This window comes from Triticum dicoccoides, chromosome 4B (genome assembly GCF_002162155.2).
Source record: "Triticum dicoccoides isolate Atlit2015 ecotype Zavitan chromosome 4B, WEW_v2.0, whole genome shotgun sequence".
Classification (NCBI taxonomy): Eukaryota; Viridiplantae; Streptophyta; class Magnoliopsida; order Poales; family Poaceae; genus Triticum; species Triticum dicoccoides.
The window spans coordinates 379,462,152-379,468,798 of record NC_041387.1 but is presented as its reverse complement, the minus strand read 5'-3'; positions in this window follow the sequence as shown (position 1 = coordinate 379,468,798).

The following is a 6,647-nucleotide window of genomic DNA, read 5'->3' as shown; positions in this document are numbered from 1 at the left end:
CAACCGATTCGGGGGCTAATGTTGGGGATATACATAACAGGTAGGCTCACGAAGGGTCAAAATATATTAAAGCATGGGGTCCACACATCAGGTGGGTCTAGATAACTTTCATACAGACATACTATCCACTCGGACAAGCAACGTACCATCCACTCGGATGACAGTCGAGCACTCGGTCGTATGACTCACTCGGATACGCGAAGACCAAGAGTCGACAAGGCACTCGAAGCATCATCTTAGTAGTAGACTGACATTATGACATCAATGCCCCACTTTGTAACATAGGAGGTGAGGGGGTGGCGCACTCTATATAAGCTGCCCCCCACCACTAGACCAGGGGGCTCTTTTCTTCCACCTCTCTCTCTTTCTTACCATTTAGCTGAGGCATGGAGATCGGTTCTTCCCCCTTTCTCTCAAATACACCATGTAACTCCGTGTTCATGACTGATAAAGAAAGCTCTCCGGAGCATGAGACGTAGGGTCGTTATCTCCACTGCGAGAGGCCCGGACTCGCTAAATCACCGTGTCACCCATATGCATCTCGATAGATCATGCTCCTTTACCCTATCCCTTATTATTGTCGAAATCGTTCCCACGACAGCTCGCGCCACCTGTATCTAGGGTTCGTCCGTCGGTCATGTTAATCGGCTAATCTAGCGAGTCTTTTTCCCAATCCCTTGATCTGGCTGTTTCTCTCGCGTCAGACGTCTTGATTAACGTTTCTTTTTGATTTTCCGATTTAATATCGGTTTGCATCGCCCGCCACCGCTCGTCGTCCTCACGTACCTCTATTCCAACGCCGACGTGATTGTCCGATCTCTTCATTGACAATGCGACCTCACGCGATGTGTCGGCCCGACTGCCGTCGTCCGCGCATCCGTCCGTCCATGAGGCTAATAGGGACCTACAACCAACCCCGCCTCCATCTGGATAAACATGGAGTCCATGCAGACTTCAATACCAAGCCAGCAACCATGCAACAAGCCTTCACGATGCAGGTTAATCCAAATCATCTTTGTACGAGGCATGCACGGGCCAACCATATGCGTACGCGCTGGCTGCAGTATGGAGTACTAATTTGCAGGTTGCTGCGGCCTTCATCCGCTGCAGCCACGTGACCTTCAGCCTCTTGCACCGGTGCGGCGCGGCTCTGAATCGGTCGTGTGTTCGCGCGCCAATGCTGGACTATTTCTGCCACTTCCTTGGTCTGCAGTCATCTGCTATCATCTACACCTCTTCGACCTCGCGAGTGATCAGATTGATTATCCGTCCGCCCGCACTACACTCCATCCATGTTGCGTGGCCATCTTGATCCGTCGCTTGCGTGCCTCCGCAAGTCCTGAGAATACCCTCTGTCGTGGTTCTAAGTCTGATAGTAGAATGGGGGGTAGGTATGGAGAGGCAAGATCCTAGCTATGGAGCAGTTGTACACACAAGTGTTTTACGAGTTCAGGCCCTTCACGGAGGAAGTAACAGCCCTACGTCTTGGAGCCCGGAGGCGGTCGACTGGTTTATGTGTATATGAGTTACAGGGGTGCGAACCCTTCTACCAGTGGAGGGGGGTGGCTTATATAGAGGATGCCAGGACCCCAGCCAGCCCACGTGGCAGAGGGTTAAAGTACATTAAGGCCTGGCGTTACTGGTAACGCCCTACATAAAGTGTCATCATGACCATTAAGACTACTTAATTACAGACCGTTTGGATACAGAATAGATCCTGAATTCCTGATGGTCGAGTGAGTCTTCATGATCGAATATATTCAGGTTCGTCGAGTGTCTTCTAGTCCGTCGAGTGGAGTTCCTCTTGGTCGACTGAAAGACGGCTTCTTCTAAGAGATGTCCTTGGGGAGGGTACCTTGGACAGGTCTGTAACCCTACCCTAGGTACATGGATTCATCAGTAGCCCCCGAATGGATCGAGGTTTGAGTGGGGACGGAGTTGGCAATCTTTCCGACTTGCTTTCTGGTACTGTAAAGGCGTTTTTGCTCAGGATCAATGACTTTTAAGTGAGGGCATCAACTTTCTTCAGTCGCCTTGATCCATTCTTTATATCTGTCGAGTGAACTTTATGAACTTGGAGATTTCCGAGCGACGGATCGCAGGAGATCTTCCGTCTGACAAGTTGCCCTGTTGGTTAGCGGATTTAGTGGGATTCGAATTTTGGGAAGCGCGCGAAGCGGAGAACGCCGTGGTACTCGGACGGGATAAGGCAGGGACGCCTCGATCTTCGCGCCGCCTTTTTCGCCACGTATCGTGCGCGTGACTGTTTCGGGATTTGACAGGATTGCCTGGGCTACCTGTCAGCCACTCGGAAGTGACCCCATATAAGGAACCAGGCGGAGGTTTTCCGAATAGTGCTTCCTCATTCTCTCCTCCCTCATCTCCAGATTCATCTGCTGCGCTCGTCAACTTCCCAGCGCCGCTGCCCCGTTCTAGCTCGTCGGCGACAATGGTGAAGGAGAAGACGACGGCTTTGGAGTGGGCGAAGAAAGCGACGGCGCAAGCGAAGGGGAGAGTGCCCAGTCGGGGTGGATCTTCATCGTGGTCTCGCCTGCCGCAGGGTTGGATCCAAGGAGATTGGATCCGCTCGACCATCACCCAGAAGGACCTCGATGACCTAGCCAATGAGGGGCTGATCGAGCACGAAGCAGCGAGGCTTCCGGGGACGGAGTGTCAACCGCAACCTCAGGAGGGTGAGTGCGTCCTCTTGGCGACTCATGTAGATCGAGGGTTTTCTTTGCCGCCGCATCTTTTCTTCCGAGGATTTCTGAATTTCTTCGGAGCTCAGCTTCACCATTTCACTCCAAATTCTATCGCCTATCTCTCCGCCTTTGTATCTCTGTGTGAGAATTTCTTGGGTTGCCGGCGGCACTGGGGCCTCTTCAAACATATATTCACCTGTCGTTCCCAGACGGTGAAAAAGGCCAGCCCCATTGACGAGAGAACCCAGGTGATCCAGATGTGTGGGGGTCTCAGGGTCCAGATGAGGAGTAAGAGCGCTTTCCCTACTATGACCCTTCCCGAGTCGGTCAGAGGGTGGCAGTCGGCCTGGTTCTACTGCCATGACCGGTCGACACCAGGGCAGTCGACCGGGCTCCCTCCCTTCTCTATGAGTGGAGTGAGCAAGCCCTCTTCCCTGAAAGTAGTTCCGGAGGAGAAGGCTCAGGTGAAAATGTTGATGGAGCGAGTAGTTCAGTTGATTCGTGACGGCGTGACCGGCATGGACCTTCTGGAGGTTTTCCTTCGGCGGTGCATCCAACCACTCCAGTACCAGGGCCACCCGATGTGGCTGTATTCTGGTACTGAAGACACCAGTCGGGTCCACCCAGAGGAGGTCGACGATGCTACATTGGAGAGGTGGATGACTGCCATCACTGGGAACAAGGACAACCCTCGGGGAGCTAGGAGGATCGTTCCACTCGACCAATCTTATGAGGTGGACAAGGTACGACTATTTTCCTCCGATTGTTCCGTCCATTCTGTTTCGTCGTAAATCGGTCGATTGACCTTTGTCTTGCTTGCTGTCTTTCAGGAGACTACTGAGTTGTACTCGATGCCCAATGGGGCGCAGGCGCAGGCCGAAGAGGAGGAAGGAAGCGGAGGCGAAAGCCAAGAGGATTGGGAGTCGGACGTCGATGAGGGTGAGGAAGACGCAGGTTCTGACGAGGAGGAAGAGGAGGAGGAAGTTGCGCCTCCTCGTTCCGAAAGGAGGTCCAAACTCACTCACGACCCTGTGGCTGATCGTGGCAAGGGAGTCACGCCTGCTGGGCATTTGACTAAACGTCCTCGGACAACTTCACCGGCGCCGACTGAAAAGGCGTCGAAGCAACCCCGAGCGGCCCCTTCAAAACCGGCGAAGGCCCTACCGAAGATGAGTATGGAGATTCCGACTGTCTCTGGGTAATGATCGTAACTCATGTTTTCCACTCCCGGTCGACTCAATTGCTGACCGACTGATATTTTGCAAATCGCAGTGCTGCTACTTCTGAGACTTCAGCGAGGCATGAGGATCAAGAAATGGAAGATGCTGCGACTTCTCAACCTGGTATGATCTACACGGTTTCGCTTTTGGTCGATAGAATCTCCATTTTTGATTTTGAACTTCTTCTGCAGCTCCACCTAACGTTGTCATCAATCTTCCTGACATTGTCATCAATCTTCCTGACGATGACGACGAAGTGCCGCTGAGGCAGAGGAGGAGCAGAAAGGCGACTGTTGGCAAGGCTGCGCAGGTTACATCAGCACCTGGACCACAGATTCACGAGGGGAGCAACGTTGCTCGGGCTACCGTGTCCTTTGCGGAGCCGTTGACGGTTGCCCTTCCTTCGTCGTCGAGTGCTGACCCACCTTCCCTCTTCTCCACCTACCACGTCTCGGAGGACCAAGCAAGCGCTGCCAAGGAAGCTATATGCCAGGCCGAGATTATGATGGAGCAGGTGAAGGCGATCCGAACTACCAGCCAAGCAGCTTATGATGCGAGCTCAGCTCTCCAGAGCAATGTCCAGGTTAATTGAACACCGACTGGAAATCTTGATTTTTGTCATGCACCCACTGGGTGTGTCAATTCTACAGTGGACTGCTGGCAGTCGACTATAGTTTTTGTGTCATGAGATTTCTCACTTTGCTTCTTCCACTCGACCATGGTCGAGTGGAATCAATGAAACTGGTGGGGGCACGCTGAGTGCACCCACTGGGTGTAGTCCCCAAGACCGTGGTCGATTGCTGGCAATCGGCTATGGTCTGAATATTTTTTTTATTACTGCTGACAGTTGACTGCTTCCGGTCGACTGATCAACTCTGAGTCTAGCTGATAGAACTAGTGGGGGCACGCTGAGTGCACCCACTAGGTGTAGTCCCCGAGACTACAGTTGAATGTTTTAGATTCACTTGTAGTCTTAGAAATATTATGATTTTTCCTTTTAGTCACTCGGTAGTGATCTGTCATTGATGTCTGTCGATTGAACTTTCGCAGAAATCTTGTGACCTTGTTTCTCGTTACACCGAACTGGAGAACAAGTATATCCATCTTGAGCTTGATCAAAAGCTTGTTCAAGAGAACTTCACGAAGGCGAAGGAGGAGGCAAAAGGTATGTTTGGTGAGAATCTTGACGACTGTCCTCGCTTCTCTCCTGTCTCCGAATCTGATCTTACTGTGATTTTCGCAGAAAAATGAAGGATGCTCTGAAGAAGAAGGACCTCGACCTTGCCGAGGGGCAGAAAAGGGCTCCAGACAAGACTAGGCTTACAGAAGAGAAGTTGGCTTCCGTCAACAAACTCGAAGAAGATAACACTCGACTGAAAGCCGCTCTTGACGTGGCCAACCAAGAAGTCACTCGACTGAGGAATGCCAATATGGTCCTAGACGACAAAGCTGGTGAACTGGTAGGAAAGAAAAATGGCTTGGAGCTTTATCTGGGAGGACTTGCCAAGAAGCTGTTCCTCATGCTCGAAGGTAACCTATTATCTCCGATTGGTAGTTATGAACTTGCTGTAAGGGTGTTAGCTTATCCTTGAATCATGTCCACAGAATTCTGCCAAAACTTTGAAGAGGAGACTAGTCGAGTGGAGACTGGCTTGGACCCCATCAATTCTCCGGTGAAGGATGAAACTGCTATGAATGTGCTCCGCCTCGAGTCCCGCATTGCTGCAGTGGTCGATTACCTTGCGAGACTGAAGGCCGCTACATCACGCATCGACACATCGCTCTGGCCAGAAGAAACACTTCAGAATGACCTTGAGTCGCTGATGACTCGACTGAACGAGATTCCGAGTCGAGTGCAAGAGTGGAAGAAGTCTTCTGCCTGGTGCGGTGCTCAGGTCGCTCTATCCTTGGTCCGCGTCCACTGCAAAGAAGCGAGAGTGGACAAGCTGGTGTCTCTCAAGGTGGCCAATACTAGGAAGCATGACTTCCGTTCTTTCATGGAGACCTTCATCGCGGCCGCCACTCGGATTGTAGATGGGATTGATCTGGACGAGTTCGTTGCGCCTTCCAGCCCTCCGCAGGAGGGGTAAAAAACTATTACGCTTGATGACTTAAATTTGCCTCGGAATGCCGAGTGATTTTTGTAACCGCCAAACTTTAACAGGCTTGATGCCTGAGCACTTCCGGGTCCATAGGACGTTATCCGAACTTGATTTGCCGTTGAAATACGTTTGCTTCTTTTGGACAACTATCTTCTTTGGGTTGGAATATATGTTAGCATCTGAAATGCTCTTTTGCAGGTAGGAGTGAAGCACAAATTGCAGTCGACTTGTGCTCGTCATGTTTGGGCGAGTGCTTGGTTGCAACCAAGCCTCCGAGTGAGAAACTTGTTCTCCACTCGGGAAGATTATAGAAACTTAGGCGAGCACTAGGCTGCAGCAAAGCCCCCGGGTGGGAGGTTTGCTCTCCACTCGGCAGGATTTTTTAGAAACTTAGGCGAGCACTGGGCTGCACAGCTAAGTCCCCGAGTGGGAGGCTGGCTAACCACTCGGTAGGATTTTTTAGAAACTTAGGCGAGCACTGGGCTGCAGCTAAGCCCCCGAGTGGGAGGTTTGCTCTCCACTCGGCAGGATTTTTTAGAAACTTAGGCGAGCACTGGGCTGCAGCTAAGCCCCCGAGTGGGAGGTTTGCTCTCCACTCGGCAGGGTTTTTTAGAAACTTAGGC